The 25348-nt window shown below is 47.6% G+C and overlaps 1 long non-coding RNA gene across 1 annotated transcript in view; it reads left to right on the forward strand.

Moving 5' to 3' along the window:
• Positions 1-8294: 8294 nt before the first annotated feature.
• LOC119979048 overlaps positions 8295-25348 on the forward strand; it is a 28963-nt gene continuing 11909 nt past the window's right edge. Inside the window, exons 1-2 of the long non-coding RNA XR_005463627.1 lie at positions 8295-8493; positions 22832-23011. This is a non-coding gene — a long non-coding RNA (uncharacterized LOC119979048). The remainder of the gene's footprint in view (positions 8494-22831; positions 23012-25348) is intronic.

Below are 25348 nucleotides of genomic sequence, written 5' to 3' on the forward strand. Positions count from 1 at the left end.
TGTGTGCAGACAAGTAAAAATGGCATTTAGTGGAGGATAACTCTGAGGCATTGGAGGAAAACCCGTTGTCTTCTCAGGTGGGGCAGGCCAGTGAGGGGTTTGCCACCTCACTTATCCTGCCCTCCTGCATTGCCTCCAGGATAGACGGAGAACATTCCTACTGCTAACTTTCATCGAATCATAGAATTTACAGTACAGAAGAAGACCATTCGGCCCATCAATTCTGCTTGGAAACAGCACCTTACTTAAGCCCGCGGCTCCACCCTAGTCCCATAACCCCACCTAACCTTTTAGACACTCAGGGGCAATTTAGCATGTCCAATCCACCTAACTTGCACATCTTTGGACTCTGGGAGGAAATAGGAGCACCCGGAGGAAACCCACGCAGACACAGGGAGGAAGTATAAACTCCAAACAGACAGTCACCCAAGGCCGGAATTGAACCCAGGTCCCTGGAGCGGTGAGGCAGCAGTGCTAACCACTGTGCCGCCGTGCTGCCCAGTTATCGGCCACTTCTATCCGTGCCTGCTTGGATGGCGCGGCAGTCCTTTTCCTCCCATCCTAGGGAGAGATCACCTCACTGCAGCCTCTGAGCTCCCTCAGCTGAACCTGCAGAGAACCTTCCCCGCTGCCTCATTATTCCTATAAGTGCTGCAGCTTTAAAACTCCAAGTGCTGTGGAGCAGTTCTGCAACTTGCTGTGATCCTATTAACAGAAATTGTTCCACAGACAAACCAGCCAAGTCATCCCGCCCTCTTAGTTGTTCGGGAAACCGGGAGATGAGCTATCTTTGGTGGACCTTCTGCAAGGGAATAATTGGATGATCCGTTGCCGTTCCTCTATTCAGGTTCCTAACACGAAAATATTCCCAATCCTCGAACAAAGTGGGATCTACCAGCTGCGTTGCGCCTGAAAATAAGCACGGTGCAGCACCACGCGGCCGGTTGATGCCGGGAGATCCCACTTCCGCGATCTACCTGGCTGGCTTGCTATGTCTCGCGATATTGAATGCGATCTTGTGAGACATCGCAATGTGACTCCCACCCATTGTGGGCAGGATCACTTTCTGGCAAATCTGCACATTAGAATGAGACGGCTAGTCTCGCTCTAGTATGTGTCCCGAGATCTAACAAAGGCGTCAGATCTCCTTTCATGCCTTGGAGACCTTGGGCGAGTGCCGTTCAGTGCTGATCTCCATATACGGGGACCAGATGGAACGGGACATATGAGGGATCCCCAAGGGGATCGGACATCCCCAAGTGCATGCCCTCTGGGCAGGGTGGCATTCTGGAACTGCTGGTGCCACCTGGGCACCTGAGCAGTGCTAGCCTGCCACACTGCCAATGCCACCTGTGCAAGCTTGGCAGTGCCAAGGTGGCAGTTTTTGCCCACCAGTGATCAGGCTGGAGGGGTACCCAGAACAGGTGTGGGGGTGTGCGGGGGAGAGCAGAGCTCCTCAGTGTAGAAAATGGCACTAAGTATGGCCTCAGTCGTGCGTTCTCTGCTGAGCCCGCCACCCCGACCTAGCCGGATGGGCGTTAGATAGCAGGGTGTTTTAGCACTGCGAAACACCCAGGTAATCGCTGGTCCAACAGGATTCTGTCCCCATTTGGGTAGATCAAGCCCCAAATAATATTATGGTAAGGTTGCAGTCTGCAGGTCTGAAATTCCTTCGTATTCACTTTGCCGGCACAAGTGGGACAGAGCAGGTCACTCACCTCAAAACCAGGACTAGACGAATCTGCTGGGATGGATTGGGCTATCTCTATCTGCGTGAGCACATCTGCAATGCTCACTCCACACATCAGCTGATTGTCAGAGTGGAGGGGAAGCCAGAAATGAATGTATTCCCATCCCCAATGGAACAAGACAGGCACTTAGGAAGATGAACAAACACCTTCAGCATCACGGTGAGATGGTGGCTTAGCGTTAATGTCACTGGACTAGTAGCCGGGGGTCTGGGTTCATATACTGGGAGTCTGGCTACAAATTCCACCACAGTAGCTGCTGGAATTTAAATTCAATTAATAAAATCTGGCATTGAAGGTATTGATTGTCATAAAAACCCATTTGATTTACTGATACCCTTCAGGGAATGAAGGCTGGCTTGAATAGATCAGGTCTACATGTGATTCCAGATACACAGCAAAGTGGTGGATCTGAACTGCCCTCCTAAATGGCCTCAGCCACTCAGTTCATGGGCAATTAGGAATGAGCAACAAATGTGGGGCAGCGATGCCCACATTGCATTAAAATAATAACTTTTCAAAAAAGTAACCTTCAGCAAGCTGTCTCGTGACTGATTACTCACCTGATAGTAAGGAAGTGAGGTTTTGTACAAATCATGCTCTTTTTAAAAAATAAATAAATTTAGAATACCCAATTCTTCTTTTTCCAATTAGGGGGCAATTTAGCGTGGCCAATCCACCTACCCTGCACATCTTTGGGTTGTGGGGGTGAGACCCACGTAAACATGGGGAGAATGTGCAATCTCCACACGGATGGTGACCCAGGGCCAGGATTGAACCCGGGTCCTCAGCGCCATGACGCAGCATTGCTAACTACCATGCCACCCTGTACAAATCATACTCATTACACAATTAATTTAACAGCGGAAATGCAATTTACTTGTCTCCAGCTGATATTTACAACACATTAGATAGAGACACAAGACATAGAGACGTTTTTTAACCACCATGTCTGTTTATATCCCTAATGCTGTTCATACGCCAGGTGATAAATGTGCTCCAAAATTGTGTGATCTTAGTTGTTACTCTAATCTGAAACCCAACAATGCTCAAAAAGACAGTCACCAACCCGAAGTTTGATGGAGGAATTGGCTTCTGAACAGTTAAGAGAACAAATTGGAAATGTTTATTTGTGTGCTGGGGCAAAATCTCATTCAGGAGGTGGAGAGTTGTTTATAAATCTCATCTCTCACTGTTCCCCTTAAATTAATAGGTATCTCATTATATACAACTTGCACCCAATCCTAGAGCACCTGGTGTCAGGGATCCCATCACTTTTAGAGATGGTATCTCACCTTCATAAACTGCTAGCCAATTGGAGCACTAACAATGGCCAGTGCAGCGACAGCAATCAAAGAACAATACAGCACAGGAACATGCCCTTCGGCTCGCCAAGCCTGCGCTGACCATTGTACCTGCCTAAACTAAAACCGTCTGCACTTACGGAGTCCGTATCCTTCCATTTCCACCCTATTCATATATTTGGCTAGGCCCCTTAAATGCCGCTATCATACCTCCTCCCACCACCTCCCCAGACAGCGTGTTCCATATATTTACCGCCCTCTGTGTAAAAAGCGAGCCTCGCACATCTGTTCTAAACTTTTCCCCAGGCACTTTAAACCTATTTCCCCCAGTACTTCACTCTCCTACCCTAGGAGAGCATCTGACTATCCACTCTGTCCATGCCACTCATAATCTTGTAGATCTTGATCAGGTCGCCTCTCAACCTCTGTCGTTCAAGTGAGAACAGACTGAGTTTATCTTACCTCTCCTCCTAGCTAATGCCCGCCATACCAGGCAACATCCTAGTAGACCACTTCTGTACCCTCTCCAAAGCATCCACATCCTTCTGGTCGTGTGGCGACCAGAATTGTACACAATTGTACAGAATATTCCAAATGAAGCCTAATTAAGGTTGTGTACAGCTACAACATGACTTGCCAATTTTTATATTCAATGCCTTGACCGATGAAGGCCAGCATGCCGTATGCCTTCTTGACCACCTTATCCACATGCGTTGTCACTTTCAGTGATCGGTGGACATGCATGACCAGATCTCTGTGCCTGTCAGTACTCGCAAGAGTTCTACCATTTATTCTGTAATTCCTACATACATTGGACCTTCCAAAGTGCATTACCTCACACTTGTCCGGATTAAACTCCATTTGCCATTTCTCTGTCCAAGACTCCAACCAGTTTATATCCTGCTGTATCCTCTGACAATCCTCTTCACTATCTGCAACTCCACCAATTTTTGTGTCGTCTGCAAACTTACTAATCAGACCAGCTACATTTTCTTCCAAATCATTTATATATACCACAAACAACAAAGGCCCCAGAACTGATCCCTGTGGAACGCTGCTAATCACAGCCTTCCATTCAGAAAAGCACCCTTCTACTGCTGCCCTCTCTTCTGCCCAAACCAGTTCTGTATACAACTTGCCAGCTCTCCTCTGATCCCATGTGGCTTCACCTTTTGTACCAGTCTACCATGAGGTACCTTGTCAAAGGCTTCACTGAAGTCCATATATACAACATCTACTGCCTTTCCCTCATCTAACATCTTTGTCATTTCCTCAAAAAACTCGATCAAATTAGTGAGGCACGACCTCCCCTTCACAAAATCATGCTGTCCATCACTAATAAGTTCATTTGTTTCCAAATGTGAGTAAATCCGATCTCTAAGAATCTTTTCCCATAATTTCCCTACCACTGACATAAGGATCACTGGCCTATAATTTCCTGGACTATCCCTGCTGCCCTTATTAAACAATGGAACAACACTGGCTACGTCCAATCCTCTGGAACATCACCTGTAGCCAATGAGGATACAAAGATTACTGTCAAGGCCCCAGCAATTTCCTTCCTTGCCTCCCTCACTATTCTGGGGTAGATCCCATCAGGCCTTTTATGCTTTTTAAGATGCCCCACACCTCCATTTTATTAATATCAACCTGACTCAGAATATCTACACACTCTACCCTATACTCCTCATTCACCAAGTCCCTCTCTTTGGTGAACACTGAAGCAAAGTATTCATTTAGTATCTCTTCATTTCCTCTGGTTTCATATAGATTCCCTCCGATATCCTTGAATGGATCCACCCTTTCTCTGGCTACCCTTTGCTCTTTACATATGTATAAAACGCTTTAGGATTTTCCTTAATCCTGTTTGTCAATGACATTTCATGACCCCTTTTAGCCTTCCTAACTCCTACCTTAAGTTCCTTCCTACTTGCTTTGTATTCTCCAAGGGCTTCAACTGTGCGAAGCCTTTTAGACCTTACGAACGCTTCCTTTTACTTTTTCACAAGGTTCATAATATCCCTCGTTATCCAGGCTTCCCTATACTTGCCACCCTTATCATTCATCCTCACAGGTCCATGCCAGTCCTGAATTCTAATCAACTGACATTTGAAAGCTTCCCACATACCGGATGTTGATTGTTCCTCAAACCGCCTCGCCCCGTCAACACTCTCCAGAATTTGTCTAATGCTGTTGTAATTAGCCTTCCCCCAGTCTAACACTTCACCTGAGGACCACTCTTGTCCTTTTCCATAAGCAGTTTAAAACTTACAGAATTATCATCACTGTTCCCTAAAAGATCTCCGACTGAAGCTTTGATCACATGGCCGGGCTCATTCCCCAGCACCAGGTCTAATATGGCCCCTTCCCGAGTTGGGCTATTTACATATTGTTTCAAGAAACCCTCCTGGATGCTCCTTACAAATTCAGCTCCATCCATGCCTCTAGCAGTAAGTGTGTCCCAGTCAATATAGGGAAAGTTAAAATCACCCACCATAGCAACCCAATTGGTTATGCATCTTTCCAAGATCTGTCTGCATATCTGCTCCTCTATCTCCCACTGGCTGTTAGGAGGTCTGTAGTAAACCCCCAACATTGTGACAGCACTCTTCCTATTCCTGAGCTCTACCCATATTGCCTCGCTGCCTGAACCCTCCAAAGGGTCCTCCCTCAGCACAGTTTTGATATTCTCCTTAACCAATAATGCAACTCCCCCACCCCTTTTGTATCCCCCTCTATCGTGCCTGAAGCATCTAAATCCTGGAATGTTTAGTTGCCAATCCTGTCCCTCTTCCAACCAAGTTTCTGTAATGGAAACAACATCATAATTCTACGTACTAATCCAAGCTCTAAGTTAATCTGTTTTACCTGAAATACACCTCGCATTGAAACTAATGCACTTCAGCCCACCAGCCCCACTACATTGACCAACCACTCCCTGCCTGCTCTTCCTCTTAATCTTATTGCCCTTAGTCTGTAGCTCTCCCTCATTATTTCTCCCACTGACCTACTGCTCTGGTTCCCACTTCCCGATCATACTAGGCAGTTCAATCTGTTTCTCTGCGTTCCACTTTTCCCCTTACTAGCTTTTGATTCTGTCCCCTCTTTACTACCCTCTGACTTCCTGATTGGTTCCCATCCCCTTGCCACATTAGTTTAAACCCTCCCCAACAGGGCTAGCAAACAATCCCCCCAGGACATTGGTTCCAGTCCAGCCCAGGTGCAGACCATCCGATTTGTAATGGTCCCACTTCTCCCAGAACTGGTTCCAATGTCTCAGGTATCTGAATCCCTCCCTCCTGCACCATCCCTCAAGCCACGCATTCATCCTGTCTATCCTGTCATTCCTACTCTGACTAGCACATGCCACTGGTAGCAATCCTGAGATTACTACCTTTGAGGTCCTACTTTTTAGTTTATCTCCTAATTCCCTGAATTCAGCATGTAGGACGTCATCCTGTTTTTTTAACCTATATTGTTGGTGCCTGTATGCACCACGACAGCTGGCTGTTCAAGTTCCCCCTTTAGCCGCTCTGAGACATCCAGGGCCCTTGCACCAGGGAGGCAACATACTTTCCTGGAGTCTCGTTTGCGTCCACAGAAACGCCTGTCCACTCCCCTTACAATCAAATCCCCTATTACTGTAGCTCTACCACTCTTTTTTCTGCCCTCCTGCACAGCAGAGCCAGCCACGGTGCCATGCACCTGGCTACTGCTGCCTTCCCCTGGTGAGCCATCTCCCTCAACATTATCCAAAATGGTGTACGTGTTTTGGAGGGAGATGACTGCAGGGGACCCCTGCACTGCCTTTCTACTCTTCCTCTGTCTGGTGGTCACCCATTTCCTGTCTCCCTCAGTACTCCTTATCTGCTGTGTGACTAACTCGCTAAACGGGCTATCCACGACTTCCTCAGCATCGCGGATGCGCCAATGTGAGTCCATCCGCAGCTCCAGAGCCATCAAGTGGTCTAACAGGAGCTGCAGCTGGACACACCTCTTGCACGTGAAGGAGCCAGCAACATTGGACACGTCACTGAACTCTCACTTCGCACACGAAGAGCATGACATGGGTCTGGGATCTCCTGCCATGCCTAACCCTTAAATTACCTTACAACAGCAACTACAATACCAAGAGAAAAAGAGAAAAATGAAAGGAAAAACTACTTACCAGTCACCAGCCAATCACTTGACTGCCGAGGTGACTGAGTCTAGCTTGCTACCCTCTCGTAAGTGTGAGAAAGAAAAAAAAACACTGAACAAAACTCTCACCTTTCAAAATGTAGCTCAGAATCTACTCCAGTGGGTAGCTCAGAATCTATTCCTGTGAACCTAGGAAATAAAGGGTTAAGGACACGAGCCACCTGATTTACAAAGAACCACTTACCTTCTCAGACTGCACTCCGGATTTCTCCTGTTCAGCTCTACTCCCGATATGAAGGGCTTACCTACAAGTCACCAATCAGCTCTCTCCCATGTAGTCACCTGCAGCAGCGCAAGGCCACTCACTGGAAATTTGAGTGTAACAAATCAAGGGTTAAAATGCACCTCCTCCCCATCCAGTCTCGAATTTCCACCTCCTTTCAAATTCCCAGCTCCCAAACTCACTCTTCGATGTGTCTCACTCTGGCTCTGTCTTCTCTGGCTCACTGGGAGTGCTCACTGCAGTCCTGGGCCCTACCATCAGACAAAGGTGAGTGGGATCAGATTGCTAGGGTTATTTGGAAAGGCTTTGGCCACAGGGTTCGGGCACTTGGAAAGCGCAGAAATTATCTCTGTGGGTCGGCCCTACAGTGAGGTAGAATACCCCCTCCAGTCCCACATGTGTCTGCCAGACTTCACTGGGAGAGTTCCTGACATGCCAAAGGGCGCACCACCACTTGTAGAATACAGCAGCTTAAGGAATACTAAGGGCACTAGCAAAATACAAAGTTATGCATTAGTCACGGGCACTGCCCCTCAGGAAGTATGTCTTGGCATTAAAGTAAGTGGAGGGATGTTATGTCAGGTGTTAAAGCCAATCCATTAAATCATGAATCCAGATCACTGTAGAAGAGGCATACTGACAGAGTGAGGGGAAAAAGATGATGGAACTTAAAACCAGGGTGAATTCATTCAATTTGATGACGATGCAAATTCTTCTAAAGCAAATCACATCAACTCAGAAAATAATGAACAGAAATAATTTTCTGTCCCAATGTAACAATATAATTATCGACAATAACTGGTTACCCCGTGAAGCCTAATACGTTCCTCTCTTGCAGTCACATGTCATTCACTCTGGACGATTCCGAATGGCATAGTAACATCACGTAAGGGTGTTTACCAATATGGAGCAACGGCAACATTCAAATGCAATAAGGGGTTCAGACTGTTGGGTGAAAATGGAAATGTATGCAACGAACATGGAAGATTTGTACCACCTATACCCACCTGCCAAAGAGGTAAGAAACCACATGGAAACCTCATAACATAATGACATGATAAAAAGAAAAAAAAATAGCGGTTTTATATGTGAGGGGCCTTTTCACAGGCTGGTGGAGGAAGTGTTCAGGGATGGATTCAACAATGTTGTGGAATCATTATCCCAACCTTCTTTCTCCGGGATGGGTTAAGAGTGAACCTGCAGATCAGGTCGGAAGGGAATTAATGTTGTTAAGAAGGCAATTCAGACGGAATTTGCAAATGGATTCCATCTTTTCAACAGCTTGAGATGTCTCACTCTCTACCTCCTCCAAGTGGTTAGAAAAGAGGAGAGCACAGTGGGAGGGAAATCCTCAGTGATACTGACAAGCTGTGAGGTTGTTGTGAAAAGCACACCCTCTGTCTCGGAGTAAATCGCAGTGTGACAGGCAAGTGTCTGTAAGATATTTCACCCAACCAGCACCTCGCCCTCCTCCAGCTGGACATCCCAACAACCAGCCTCCAGAGTGGCATGTTAGCAGTTTGTGCATCTGCCCCATTGCCTCCCTGCCAGGGTCTAATGTGAGGGGCTAAGGCACAGGAATATGCTGCAGCTTCCTTCTCCTCAGTTACAATCCCTCCATAGGGAAGATAGCATGACCACCGAGGTTCATTCGAAAAGAGGAATCATTCCCAACACAGTCAAAGGAAGAGGATCAATTATTCATCCATCCTGACCTTTGAGTGTCAGTACCTCAAGACTCTCAAGCTGTCTTGGCCGCCTGAACCTTCATATTCGCCTTCATGCCACATCACCTACCAAGTGGAACAGACGGATTGCCAATAGCTGATGAGGCACCACTAGAGGCACAATCCCAACCTTGCATCACTCTTCCCAACCATTTTCATCTGCCTCTCACCAAATTGCAGGCTCTCATCTCTTGTAAGGGGAGAAAGAAAGAACGGTGTGAGTGGCCATGATGGCCCTTCAGCAGACAAGTAAAGACAACCGGTAACTCTGAGGCATGGGGGGAAACCCCCATTGACTTCTCAGGTGGGGTAGACCTGCAGAAAGAGGAATGAGTGGAGCTGAAAGCTGTCCTATTCTGAGGCATGTTGTGCAGGAAAACACTGGGAAGATCGGAATAGGGTTTTGCACCTCTCCATTAAATCACTCATTTTTCCTGCCCCTCCCGATGTCCTGGAAGCCCGAGGTGCACTGTCTCCAGGATAGACGGAGCACATTCCTGCTGCTGACTTTCTGAGCCATATCCATCCATGCCTGCTTGTATGGCGAGGCAATCTTCCTCCACCCATCCTGGGGAGAGATCACCTCATTGCAGCCGCTGAGCTCCCTCAGCTGAACCTACAGGAACACTTCACAGGCCCCCTCAGTGTTGTTGTACGTTCTGCATTCTCAAAACTCTAAGTGCTGTGGAGCTGCTCCACATGCAACATGTAGTGGTCCCATTTAGCAGAAATGCTTGCATTGAAAACGGTCAAGTCATCCCTCCCACCTTCCCTAATCGATCAGAAAACTGGGAGGAGGGCTATTTGTTGTTGGCTTTCCACAAGGAGAATTGGGGTGAACCACTGGTATTCCTATATTTAGGTCCCCAACAGCAAATATGTTCCTAACCCTCCTCCAAAAATATTACATAAAGCTCCAAAAAGCTTCCACCCTGTAGTTCAGAAATTCCTGGGGATCCACTTTGCTGGCACAGTTGGGACAGGGCAGTGCTCCGACCTCAGATCCAGGGACAGATGGAAATGCATAGCTGGATTGCGCTGTATACTCATCACCAGCATCCTCGACCACTGCTACACAAACATTGAGGGGTGCGTACGATCCATCCCCCGAACTCATTTTGGAAAATCGGACCATAAGTCGGTGCTCCTTCTCCTGGTATACAAGCAGAAAATTAAGCGGGAGAATCCGGTTAATGTGGCCGAGGCAACAGATGATCACCTACGCGACTGCTTGGAGTCAGTGGACTGGTCCATATTCAAGATCTCAGCGGCCAAACCAAACGAGTATGGCACCGCCGTCACAGACTTCATCAGCAGGTGTGTAGAAGATCGTGTGCCAAAGAAGATAGTACGTATGGTCCCCAACAGGAAACCACGGTTTAATTGGGGGAGTCACTCCCTACTGAAGGCCAATTCTGAGGCGTTCAAGACAGGCGACCCTGACCTACACAGGAAATACTGGTACGACCTCTGCAAAGTCATCAGGGATGCCAAGAGACAATATCAGACTGAGCTAGAGTAATAGACAAACATCACGGACTCTCATTTGTTGTGACAAGGCTTAAACAAGGTAATGGGCTACAAAGCCAAGCCGAATAGAATCTCCAGCAGCAGCGCACCCCTCCCCGATGAACTCAGTGCATTCTATGCTTGGTTCGAACAGGAAACAGTCAAACCGCTGTCAATACAAAGCAGCCTGGACGCACCCATACCCACCGTCACAGCATCCAAAGTCAGATCGGCCTTCTTGAAAGTGAACCCTCAGAAAGCAACGGTCCTGACAGAGTCCCTGGTCATGCACTCAGCTCCTGCGCGAACCAACCAACTGGTGCGTTCATGGACATCTTCAACCTCTCCCTACTCTGTTCTGCAGTTGACACCTACTTCAAGAAGACCACCATCATAGGTGCCAATGAAGAACCAGGCAACATGCCTCAATGACTATCGTCTAGTGGCCTTGACATCGATCGTAATGAAGTGCTTCGAGAGGTTAGTCATGAGACATCTCAACTCTATACTCCCAGAATGCCTAGATCCATTGCAATTCGCACACCGCCACAACCGGTCCACAGCAGATGCCATCTCCCTTGCCCTACACTCATCCCTGAAGCATTTCGACAACAAGGCCTCCTACGTCAGACTCCTATTCATTGACTCCCGCTCCGTCTTCAACACCATAATCCCAGCCAAGCTCATATCAAAAGGTTTCAAAGAGACATAGATTGAATGCAGAGCCTGGCTGAGAAGTGGCAGATGGAGTTTAACCCTGACAAGTGTGAGGTTGTCCATTTTGGAAGGACAAATATGAATGCGGAATATAGGGTTAATGGTAGGGTTCTTGGCAATGTGGAGGAGCAGAGAGATCTTGGGGTCTATGTTCATAGATCTTTGAAAGTTGCCACTCAAGTGGATAGAGCTGTGAAGAAGGCCTATGGTGTGCTTGCGTTCATTAGCAGAGGGATTGAATTTAAGAGCCGTGAGGTGATGATGCAGCTGTACAAAACCTTGGTCAGGCCACATTGGAGTACTGTGTGCAGTTCTGGTCACCTCATTTTAGGAAGGATGTGGAAGCTTTGGAAAAGGTGCAAAGGAGATTTACCAGGATGTTGCCTGGAATGGAGAGTAGGTCATACGAGGAAAGGTTGAGGGTGCTAGGCCTTTTCTCATTAGAACGGAGAAGGATGAGGGGCGACTTGATAGAGGTTTATAAGATGATTAGAGGAATAGATAGACAGTCAGAGACTTTTTCCCCGGGTGGAACACACCATTACAAGGGGACATAAATTTAAGATAAATGGTGGAAGATATAGAGGGGATGTCAGAGGTAGGTTCTTTACCCAGAGAGTAGTGGGGGCATGGAATGCACTGCCTGTGGAAGTAGTTGAGTCGGAAAAGTTAGGGACCTTCAAGCGGCTATTGGATAGGTACATGGATTATGGTAGAATAATGGACTGCAGGTTAACTTCTTAAGGGCAGCACGGTAGCATTGTGGATAGCACAATTGCTTCACAGCTCCAGGGTCCCAAGTTTGATTTCGACTTGGGTCGCTATCTGTGTGGAGTCTGCACATCCTCCCCGTGACTGCGTGGGTTTCCTCCGGGTACTCCGGTTTCCTCCCACAGTCCAAAGATGTGCAGGTTGGGTGGATTGGCCATGAAAAATTGTCCAAAATTATATGATTAACCTAGGACAAAAGTTCGGCGCAACATCGTGGGCCGAAGGGCCTGTTCTGTGCTGTATTTCTCTATCTATCTAAAACTCCAAAACCTAGGACCTGGCTCCAACTCTGCAATTGGATTCTCGACTTCCTGACTCAGAGACCACATTAAGTAAGGATAAACAACAACACCTTCTCTACGATAGTCCTCAATACTGCGGCCCCCAAGGCTGCGTACTTAGCCCCCTACTATACTCCCTTTACACACACCACTGTGCAGCAAAATTTGACTCCAGCTCCACCTACATGTTTGCTGATGATACAGCCGTAGAGGTTGGGGTCTCAAAAACGATGAATCAGAGTACAGGAGGGAGATAGAGAATGTAGTGGAGTGGTGTAACGACAATAATCTCTCCCTCAGCATCAGTAAAATTAAAGAGCGGTCATTGCCTTCAGGAAGCAAAGTATTGTACACACCCCTGTCTACATCAATGGTGCCGAGGTGGAGATGGTTGACAGCTTCAAATTCCAAGGCACATCACCAACAATCTGTCCTGGTCCACCCACGTCGACCCTACGACCAAGAAAGCACAACAACGCTGATACTTCCTCTGGAAACTAAGGAAATTTGGCATGTCCACATTGATTCTTACCAATTGTTACAGATGCACCATAGAAAGCATCTTATTTGGCCGCATCACAGACTAGTGTGGCATCTGCTTGGCCCAAGATCATAAGACGCGACAGAGAGTCATGAACACAGCCCAATCCATCACACGAACCTGCCTCCCCTCCATTGATTCTGTCTACACCTCCCGCTGCCTTGAGAAAGCGGGCAGCATAATCAATGACCCCTCACACCGTGGTTATTCTTTCATCCCACTCCTTCCACCAGGCAGGAGATACAAACGTCTGACAACATGCACTTCCAGGTTCAAAAACAGCTTCTTCCCCGCTGTTACCAGACTCCTGAATGACCCTCTTATGGACTGAACTGATCTCTTCGCACATCTTCTCTACTGAGTAGTACTACTCTCCATATGCTCAACCGATGCCAGTGCCTATGTATTTATATTGTGTATTTATGCATGTCCTATGTTTTTTCATGTATGGAACTATCTACCTGGACTGTATGCAGAACAATACTTTTCGCTGTACCTCGGTAAACATGACAATAAATCAAATCCAATTCAATTCAATATCTCTGTCTGCTTGAGCGCATCTGCAATGCTCACTCCACCATCAGCTGAATGTCAGAGTAGAGGGGAAGCCAGAAATAAATGTATTCCCATCCCCAATGGAACAAGACAGGCACTTGGGAAGATTAACAAACACCTTCGGGGTCATGACGAGATGGTGGCTCAGTGGTAATGTTTAAGTGTAATACTAAACTAGTAACCAGAGGCAAGGGCTAATATACTCAGGACCTGTGTTCAAATCCCATACAGCAGTTTCAAATTAAAAAGAATGAAATTGAAATTATGATTGATTATCATCTGGTTCAATATCTTACGCGGAAGGAAATCTGCCATCCTTACCTATGTGCTCTAAATGCGACTCCAGATCCACAACTATGTGGATGGCTCTGAACTGCCCTCTGAAATGGCCTCAGCCACTCAGTTCATGGGCAATTAGGAACGGGCAACAAATGTGGGGCAGCGATGCCCACATTCCATGAAAATATATATATATTTTTTAAAATGTCACCTCTAGCAAGCTGCTTCATGACTGATATAGTTGTGTAATCATTGGGGGTGATAACCTGACAGTAAGGAAGTGAGGTTGAGTGTTGAATAATTCATACTTATTACACAATGAATTTAATATCGGGAATTGAACTTCGTTGACTTCAGCTCATATCTCCAGGATGTTATGTAGAAGCAAAATGCAGAGTCACATCATTTTAAAATATGCACTCAAATGTCAATGATTTTCAGAACTGTAAAAAATGAACTGTGTTTAACCTCCATGTCTATTTATTTCCAAAATGCTGCTAATACATTTGGTGATAAAAGTGCTCCTAAATTTGGTGATCTCAGTTGGTCATAGAGTTTTACGATGTGGAGATGCCGGCGTTGGACTGGGGTGAGCACAGTAAGAAGTCTTGCAACATCAGGTTAAAGTCCAACAGGTTTGTTTCAAACACGAGCTTACAGAGCACTTCTCCTTCCTCAGGTGAAGAAGGAGCCGTGCTCCAAAAGCTCGTGTTTGAAACAAACCTGTTGGACTTTAACCTGGTGTTGTAAGACTTCTTACTATAGAGTTTTACAGCATAGAAAGAGGCCCTCTGCCCATTGCGTCTGTTCCGGCCATCAAACACCTCTGTACTCCAAAACCAGTTTCCAGCTATTGGTCAATAACTTTGCATGCTGTGGTGTTTCAAGTACTTATCTAAAAGCTTCTTAAATGTTGTGGGGGTTCCCGCCTCCACCACTCCTTCAGGCTTATCTGAAATTCAATTATTCTAAAAAAAAACACAGTCACCAACTCAGTGTGGCGAAGCAATTGGCTTCTGAACAGTTAAGAGAACAAATTGGAAATGTTTATTGGTGTGATAGGGCAAACGATCTTCTAGGAGATGGAGAGTTGTTTACAATTCTCTGACTATTCCCCATTAGTTTAATAGGTATCACATTGTGAGTCCTATGCAACATGCATCAGATGTAGAATTATCAGGAAGAACATTTGGATGACAAGAAAATGCAGCATAATTGCTGAACGTGTACATCAGACCAAGGTAAGTGGGCACGGATTTGCCAAAGTCATTCAGACAAGCCTGGGCCATAGGTTTAGGAGGGCACTTGGTAAGAACAGGGGGTGTATCTATGGGCCAGCCCTTTGGTCTGGTAGAGTGCTAATGTGGAAGACCCCTCCAAGCTCTCATCGGACCACCAGGTTTTATTGGGTGGACTTCGCACATGCCACAGGGCCACTATTACGGGCCAGGGTTTAGAGAACCCCAAAGTGTATCATGGAGTTCACCTGACCCACAACTTTTAATAGATTTTAGTTATGAAGAGCAGCAGGACCCACTCTACAGGTGTGATACAACAGAGATCTGAAGTACTTTCAAAACAAAACAATGTTTATTATATGAATCGAGTTAACATTTTATAAACACACAGTAAACATCTTGGCAACTATCAACTCAAATACTCCCCCCAAAAATACAGTACTCTATAAGTAACCCTTAATCTTTCCGAGCAACATCCATAAGACAAATACCCTCTTTAACAAAGACAGCAGATTTAAATTCTCTACTGAGAGCAGTCATCACTTTTAAATTGGCAAGTGATCTGAAGACATTCTTTTCATGCAGAGCTTTCATGGGAATCATAGAATGTACAGCGCATAAGGCCATTTGGCCCATCCAGTCATCACCGGCCCTTGGAAAGAGCACTCGACTTAAGCCCATGCTTCCACCCTATCCCCGTAACCCAATCTAACCTTTTGGACACTGAGGGGCAATTTAGCATGGTTCATCCACCTAACCTGCATATCTTTGGACTGTGGGAGGAAACTGGAGCACACGGAGGCAACCCACACAAACATGGGGAGAAAGTGAAAACTCCACACAGTCACCCGAAGCCAGAATTGAACCAGTATCCCCTGGACGTGGGATGCAGCATTGCTAACCACTGTGTCACCGTGCTGGCCGCCAATGCCGAGGACCGAGGAAGGTTGATCCTGGTTATCAATATACAAACTAGAGGATTAGCTGAATGGGTTGAGGGGTGAGAGTGTGGTGATCACTCCTAAGGATGGGAGGAAGTGGACCGCCTCATCAGGAAAGTAGGCGTGGATGGAAGTATTTGAGGAAATCAGCAGCTGGAGTGCGCTTCCTCTAACATGGAGGCAATGCAACAAGCCGATCCAGGAAGGCAGGAAAAATAAATTAAAAAACCCCTTTGCTGCATTCCTAATGTTCTTCTACACAGCACGCCCCAGGGCAAGACACCTATTAACTCCATTCATTCTTCTCTCTGCAGGGACCTCACATTCTGTCGATGTCAACATTCTCGCACCCATACCTCAGAGACATTCTCAATAAACAGTTAATGCTCTGGACACACACCATCAGTTTGGGGAGACACAGAGATACGTGGTTAGGGAGGCATGAAGCAGGTTGAGGATGACGCCTCCATTCATAGGCACTTTGTTGGCCATTCGCAATGCACACCCACCTGTTCCACTTGGTAGGGTAGTTAGCATCAAGAAAGTGAAAGCCTGGCCCGGAGCCTCTTGAGGTCCTGATACTTATGTCGAGATAGCTGTTCCTCTGCCTGTAGCAACTGCGTTTGGGCTTTTACCTCCTTCTAACTGCAGTCCCCATTTAGGTATGTTCGGGCCCCAAATAATATTACGTTAAGATGCCACTCTTCAGGTCTGAAATTCCTTCGGATTCACTTTGCCGGCAAAAGTGGGACATAGCAGGTCTCCCACCTCAACTCCGGGAACAGAGGGATCTGCATGGATGGATTGGGCTATCTCTATCTGCTTGAGCGCATCTGCAATACTCACTCCACTCCACCCATCAGCTGAATGTAAGAGCAGAGCGGAAGCCAGAAATAGATGTATTCCCCAAGACAGTCACTTGGGGAAGATGAACAAATTATTCAGGGTCACGACGAGATGGTGGCTTAGTGTTAATGTCACTGGACTAGTAGCCGGGGGCCTGGGTTAATATACTGGGAGTCTGGCTTCAAATTCCACCATAGTCGCTGCTGGAATTTAAATTCAATTAATAAAATCTGGCATTGCAGGTATTGATTGTCATAAAAACCCATCTGATTTACTGATACCCTTTAGGGAAGGAAGGCTGTCCTGATTTGACCAAATCCACATGTGATTGCAGATCCACAGCAAAGTGGTGGATCTGAACTGCCCTCCTAAATGGCCTCAGCCACTCAGTTCATGGGCAATTAGGAACGGGCAAGAAATATGGGGCAGTGTTGCCCACAGAATAATAATCGCTTATTGCCACAAGTTGGCTGCAATGAAGTTACTGTGAAAAGCCCCTAGTTGCCACATTCCGGCGCCAGTTCGGGGAGACGCTGCATTAAATTAATTTTTTTAGAAAGTAGCCTTCAGCAAGCTGTCTCGTGACTGATATAGTCGTGCCATCATTGGGGGTAATAACCTGACAGTAAGGAAGTAAGGCTGAGTTTTGTAGAAAGCATACTCTTTTTCAAAAATAAATTTAGAATACCCAATTCTTTTTTTCCAATTAAGGGGCAATTTAGCATGGCCAATCCACCTACCCTGCACAACTTTGGGTTGTGGGAATGAGACTCACGCAACACTGGGAGAATGTGCAAACTCCACGTGGATGGTGACCCGGGGTCAGAATTGAACCCGGATCCTCAGTGCCATGAGGCAGCAGTGCTAAGCACTGCGCCACCGTGCCGCCCAGTACAAATCATACTCATTGTACAATTAATTTAATAGTGGGAACACAATTCCCTTGTCTTCAGCTGATATTTCCAGGAAGTTGGGTAGAGGCACAAGGCATAGAGACGTATTTTACCTGAAATGTGCACGAGGGTGTCAATGAAACGCAAAAAATGGGCATTTTTTAACCGCCGTGGCTGTTTATATGGATGTGTTGGGCAGGCTGCATCTATTTGGACTGCATTTGATGCAGTGTAGAGAGAGACAGACTTCCAACACTTGATGAAATGCAACACGATTTTATTGAACAACTAACTATAATACATGCTTAACTGTGGGTTGACACTATGCTGACTTGACTGGAGACGTGAGGCTAACCTGACCAGACTAACTGACTACCACATGGTGTTTGTACTAGATGCTGCTCATGAGCTCTGACTGTCTTAGAGGCTGGATCCCGGGAAAACTGGTGCCTTCTGGTTTTATAGTGGTCGCGTCCTGTCTGGTGATTGGCTGCTGTGTTCTGTGTGCCTACTGGTCATGATGTGTGTCAATCGCTGCCTGTCTGCACTCCATCATATACATGGATGTATATTATGACATCTCCCCCCTTTTTAAAAAAAAATGTGTTCTGGTCAATAAATAATGAATATGTGTGCAGGAACTTGACTATATACAGACTATGCTAATTTATATACATGGGAAGCTGTCTAGTCAGATAGAGGACAGATAACACATGAGAAAAATGATATGTACAGATGTCAAAACGATGAGATAACAAGGTAATGCAACATTCAGTTTATAAATTCAGTCTCTGTGGCGGGCGACGAATTCTGGTTGACCGTCTCAAGGGTGGGTCAGGGGCCACCTGAACCTGAACGGGCAGAACTGCCTCCAATGCGGTGATCGTAGAGGTCGGTAGAATAACTGGCAGATCGGTGGCCTCATGGAAGGGCACGTCCTGAGGAAGCAGTGTGCGAGGCTGGACGTCACAGTCGGGTGGCGGGCGTGGAAGTCTGCACAGTGCCCGTCTGTTGCGCCGGAGAAAGGAGCCATCAGGCATGCGAACGAGGAACGATCTCGGGGCCACTTGCTTGACCACCACAGCTGTGGCGGACCAGCCACCGTCAGGCAGCTGAACACAAACTCGGTCAGCGGGGACCAGCTCGGGGAGATCTGTGGCATGGGCGTCGTATGCTGATTTGCATTGGGCCTGAGACTGCTGCATCCTCTGTATGACCGGGAAGTTGTCAAGGTCCGGAATGTGGCTAGCCGGAACCGTCGTTCGCAGCGTGCGGTTCATGAGGAGCTGCGCAAGGGACAGCCCAGTGGACAGAGGAGTCGCTCTATAAGCCAACAACGCCAGGTTGAAATCGGAACCCGAGTCAGCAGCTTTGCACAATAGTTTTTTAACGATGTGGACCCCTTTTTTGGCCTTCCCATTCAACTGGGGGTAGTGGGGGCTGGATGTGACATGCCGAAAGTTGTACAGTCGGGCAAAATCCGACCACTCCTGGCTGAAAAAACAGGGGCCGTTGTTACTCATCACCGTGAGTGGGATCCCATGTCGGGCAAAAGTTTCCTTGCATGCCATGATCACCACCGCCGACGTGGGGTCAGACAGTCTGACCACGTCGGGGTAGTTGGAAAAGTAGTCCACTAGGAGGAAATAGTCACGCCCTTGGCATGGAACAGATCAACACCAACTTTGGACCATGGGGAGGTCACCATTTCATTCTGCTGTAGAGTCTCTTTAGGCTGGGCCGGCTGGAATTTTTGACACGTCGGGCAATTGAGGACCGTGTTGGTGACATCGTGGCTGATGCCTGGCCAGTATACTGCCTCTCGGGCTCGACGGCGACATTTTGCGACCCCCAGATGCGCTCATGGATTTGGCCGAGAACCAAATCACGCATTCTCTGTGGGATCACAATTCTGTCAAGCTTCATAAGGATGCAGTCTACCACCGTTAGATCATCCTTGACATTGTAAAACTGGGGACACTGCCCCTTTTGCCACCCATTCGTGAGGTGCTGCATTACCCGCTGGAGCAGAGGATCCCTGGCCGTCTCATCACGAATTTGCACGACCCTTTCATCAGAGGCCGGAAAGTTGAAGGCACAGTATTGCACCTGCAGGTCTATCTGACAGACAAAGTCAGTCTGCTCACACGGTGTGGTGATAGATCTGGAGAGAGCAATGAGCTCTTTGCCCGGGGTGTACACCAGGTCAAAATCGTAGCGGTGTAGCTTGAGGAGGATGCGTTGTAACCGTGGCGTCATGTCATTGAGGTCTTTTTGGATGATGTGAACGAATGGCCTGTGGTCCGTCTCGACCGTGAATTTGGTGAGGCCATACACATAATCATGGAACTTGTCGATCCCTGTCAGGAGGCCCAGGCATTCTTTCTCAATCTGAGCGTATTGTTGCTCCGTGGGCGTCATGGCTCTAGAGGCATATTCAACTGTGGCCCAGGAGGAGGAGTCATCCCGTTGGAGGAGCACTGTCCCAATGCCATCCTGGCTCGCGTCGGTGGATATTTTTGTTTCCTTGGCGGGGTCGAAAAACGCCAACACCGAGGCCTTGGTGAGTTTTGCGCTTAGCTCACGCCACTCTTGCTCATGAGCGGGCAGCCACTGGAAATCCGTCGTTTTTCTAACAAGATGGCGAAGGGCTGTGGTGTGTGACGCCAAGTTGGGGATGAACTTCCCAAGGAAGTTGACCATTCCCAGAAAGTGGAAGACCGCCTTCTTGTCCTCCGGGGTCTTCATGGCGCTGATCTCCGTAACCTTGTCCGCATCCGGCTGCACGCCTTGCTGCAAAATGTGGTCTTGAAGGAATTTGATTTCTGATTGACCGAACGAGCATTTGGCTCTGTTGAGTCGGAGGCCATGCTCATGGATACTGTGGAACACCCGCTTGAGGCGATCAATGTGTTCTTGAGGAGTTCTGGACCAGATTATGACATTATCGAGGTGTACTCGCACCCCCTCGATGCCCTCCATCATTTGTTCCATTATGGGGTGGAACACCTCTGAGGCAGAGATGATGCCAAAGGGCATTCGGTTGTAACAGTAACGACTGAACTGGGTATTGAATGTGCACAGCTTGCGACTGGACGCGTCCAGCTGTATTTTCCAAAACCCCTTGGAGGCGTCCAGCTTCGTGAAGAATTTGGCATGAGCCATTTCGCTGGTTAGCTCTTCTTGTTTAGGTATTGAGTCGTGTTCCCTCATGATGTTGCTGTTCAAATCTTTGGGGTCGATACAGATTCGAAGTTCCCCAGACGGCTTTTTGACGCAAACCATGGAGCTAACCCTGTCCGTGGGTTCCGTGACCTTCTAAATGACGCCCTGGTCCTGGAGCTCTTGCAGCTGCTGCTTGAGGCGGCATGAGGGGTGCCGGCAGCCAACGCGGTGCGTGAACCACAGGGGTGGCATTTGGCTTCAATCGGATTTTGTATCATATGGGAGTGTGCCCATGCCTTCCAACACGCTATGGTATTGTGATATGATGTCATCGAGTTGAGCCTGGAAGTTATCATCTGGTGAGGCTGTTGCCTGTGTGGACGACATGGTGTGAACCCGCTGCACTAGGTTCAGAAGTTTGCAGGCCCGAGCACCGAGCAGGGAAGCTCTGTTGGTTCCTGCGATTTCAAATCACAGCGTTGCTTTTAATGACCTATTGGACACCGCAAACTGGCATGAGCCACTGGCAGCAATGGCATTGCCATTGTAGTCGAGGAGCTGACAGGCCGGTGGAAGAATGTTTGGTCTGACGCGGATGGTGTCGAGGTCCGACTTTGAAATGAGGTTTGCTGAAGAGCCGGTGTCCAGCTTAAAACGTATGCGGGCCTTGTTAACCATCGTCCAGATCAGTGCACATTATTGGGAGTTGTTTCACCATCGTTGATAAAGGCAGCGCATGCTTCGTGATGATGCTCACCCGGAATGGGGATTTGAGGCACTCAGCTTTGGGATCTGGTAGACTGTCGGGGTCGGAGTCTGTCACGGGCTGCTGTACGGATCGGACGCTCCTGCGCTGTAGCTGGGATCGCTGTGTGCTGGGCAGTGGAGCAGATCTGCAAAGGGCTGCGTAGTGGCATAGCTTGCCACACTGGAGACAGCGTTGTGATTTTGACGGACATTGCCACTTTAAATGAGCGGAGCCACAATTCGGACACGTCAAAACGCCAACGTCAGGACGTTCCGTGCGCCAACGCGCATGCGCAGTGCGGTCGAAGACATGCGCACTTGCGCGGGCTGGTCGTCGGTCTCGCCATCCCCTCGGTCATGGCGCGCATATGCTGGAGCCCGGGAAAAGCGTGCAAAATGGCCACTCTCATCAAGACTCAGGCCTTGCATTTGTTTGATGGCCTGCACCCGTTCCGCATCGTGGGGGTTTTGCCGTGCCGTTTCTGCCGCCCTGATATGGGAGTACCGGTTTTTAGCGTGCTCATTGGTGCGAGCCAATTGGAGCACCAATAGTGGCCAGTGCAGCAACAGCAACCAGTCCGGGACCCTGACATCAGACCAAGGTGAGTGCGATCAGGTTTGCCAGGGTCTTTGGCCTCAGGGTTCAGACACTTGGTAAGCACAGGAATTGTCTCTGTGGGCCGGCCCTTCTGTGTGACAGAGTACCCCCTCCAGTCCCACATGTGGCAGCCAGACTTCACCGGGAGGGTTCCTCACATGCCAAAGGGAGAACCGCCACTTATAGAATGCAGCAGCTTAAGGAATACCGAGAGCAGTAGGAGAATACAAAGTTATGCATTAGTCACAGGCACATCTTGGCATTAAAGTAGGTGGAGGGATGTTATGTCAGGTGTTAAAGCCAATCCATTAAATCATGAATCCAGATCACTGTAGAATAGGCATACTGACAGAGTGAGGGGGAAAAAGAGGATGCAACTTAAAACCAGGGTGAATTCATTCAATTTGATGACGATGCAGATTCTTCTAAAGCAAATCACATCAACTCAGAAAATAATGAACAGAAATAATTTTCTGTCCCAATGTAACAATATAATTATCGACAATAACTGGTTACCCCATGAAGCCTAATACGTTCCTCTCTTGCAGTCACATGTCATTCACTCTGGACGATTCCGAATGGCATAGTAACATCACGTAAGGGTGTTTACCAATATGGAGCAACGGCAACATTCAAATGCGATAAGGGGTTCAGACTGTTGGGTGAAAATGAAATTGTATGCAACGAACATGGAAGATTTGTACCACCTATACCCACTTGCCAAAGAGGTAAGAAACCACATGGAAACCTCATAACGTAATGACATAATAAAAAAAAATTTTAATAGCGGTTTTATATGTGAGGGGCCTTTTCACAGGCTGGTGGAGGAAGTGTTCAGGGATGGATTCAACAATGTTGTGGAATCAGTATCCCAACCTTCTTTCTCCGGGATGGGTTAAGAGTGAACCTGCAGATCAGGTCGGAAGGGAATTAATGTTGTTAAGAAGGCAATTCAGACGGAATTTGCAAATGGATTCCATCTTTTCAACAGCTTGAGATGTCTCACTCTCTACCTCCTCCAAGTGGTTAGAAAAGAGGAGAGCACAGTGGGAGGGAAATCCTCAGTGATACTGACAAGCTGTGAGGCTGCTGTGAAAAGCACACCCTCTGTCTCGGAGTAAATCGCAGTGTGACAGGCAATTGCCAAGTGTCTGTAAGATATTTCACCCAACCAGCACCTCGCCCTCCTCCAGGTGGACATCCCAATAACCAGCCTCCAGAATGGCATGTTAGCAGTTTGTGCATCTGCCCCATTGCCTCCCTGCCAGGGTCTAATGTGAGGGTCTAAGGCACAGGAATATGCTCCAACCTCCTTCTCCTCAGTTACAATCCCTCCATAGGGAAGAGGGCATGACCACTGAGATTCATTCGAAAACAGGAATCATTCCCAACACAGGGTCAAAGGCAGAGGATCAACTATTCTGACCTGTGAGTGTCAGCTCCTCAAGACGCTCCAGCTGTCATGGTCACTTGAACCTTCATTCACATCTTCATGCCACATCACCTACAAGTGGAACTTATTGCCAATGGCCAATAAGGCACCGCTGAGGCACAATCTCAACCCTGCATCACTCTTCCCAAACATTTTCATCTGCCTCTCACTAAAGTGCAGATTGTCACCTCCTGAAGGGAAGAAAGCAGAGGCGGTGTGTGGTCACGATGGTGTATGTGCAGACAAGTAAAGAGGACTGTTACTGAAGGGTAACTCTGAGATGTGGGGTAAAACCCGTTGTCGTGGGAGTGTCTCTTTAAGAAAGGTTTTGTCTTATCACATGGCTTCAGTGATGTCATTTTGTGGGTGGAGCTGAGCTAAGGCTGTGAGGTTTTTCAGTTTCATTTTCTGTCTGACTGCTGTGGACTCAGAGGGTGAAAAATGTGTTTATTTCCTGTCTTTCTATGGTTTCATTTTAAAGAGTTTTTCCATGAAAAAAAACCAATGATTATAGTTACATGCTTTGGTAACTGAAAAGATATAGTTTACTTTCCGGAAGGAGTTAAATCTGCTGGTGAGACAGGATCAGAATCTCTGGGAAAGACTGTCTCACTCATGTGAGACTGCAGAGTTCTGGGCCACGCTCTTGAAAAGGGGTTTTTGGTTTATTGGATTTTGTTTTTGAATTGGAACAGCTAAGGGGGAATTCATTAAGTTTTATACATAGATTACTGTAGCTGTGTAGTGCCTTTATGTTTGTAATTGATAAAATTATTGCTGTGTGCTTATATATATATGTTAACTAAGTTCTTAGAATAAAGTTTGTTTTGATTAAAGTGTCTAGGAAGACTGACAAATCACACCTGAAGGGAAGGCTCTTGTGCTCATCTTAGCCAATTTCAACATAAAGGTTGTAGGTTGACTTCCGGTGGTGGTGATGTGCTGAACGAACGCACATCAGGTGGCTATTCTCCCAATCGGACCCAGAATAGCAAATTTTCCCGGATTCATGGCTCAAAAAGCCACCCAAAACTGCGAAAAACCCAAACGACACTAATAGCGAGGAAGCAGAAGCAGAAGGGAAGATGCCGGCAAATGGTAGTTCAAGGGGCCGGCGAGAAGGCAGAAGCAGCGGCAAGGGGCAGGAGCAAAGAGTAGATGGACCGGCGGGTGCACGAGGCAAGTCGGAGGCCCGGGTGAAATAAGAGAGGGGGCGACCGGCGACCCGAACAGAGGAGCATTAACAGGCATCGACGCCTCCCCTCTACACCAGGAGAGGGTTGGCAAGCATTCCTAAAACAAGAACTGGCTGCCGTGTGGGAGGCGGTCAAAATGGAACTTCAGGTGGTGATGAAAGAGGTGGTGAATCAGGTGGTGACGGAAGCGATGACCGCCCTCCAGCGCATAATAGATGGCCTGGGAAAGAAGGTGGAAGTCCAGGAAAGGACGATCCTGGACCTGGAAAGGGCGGCAACCAACCAGAGTGATAGGAGTGTGGCTCTGGAGACCGAGGTGAAGAGGTTGGTGGCAGCCCAAGGGAACCTGAGGGGAAAGGAAGACGACCAGGTAAAACAGGTCCAGCCAACAGAACGTCCATATTGTGGGTCTGCCAGAGGGGGTGGAGGGACGGGTC

The sequence above is a fragment of the Scyliorhinus canicula genome, chromosome 15 (assembly GCF_902713615.1).
Source record: "Scyliorhinus canicula chromosome 15, sScyCan1.1, whole genome shotgun sequence".
Lineage (NCBI taxonomy): Eukaryota > Metazoa > Chordata > Chondrichthyes > Carcharhiniformes > Scyliorhinidae > Scyliorhinus > Scyliorhinus canicula.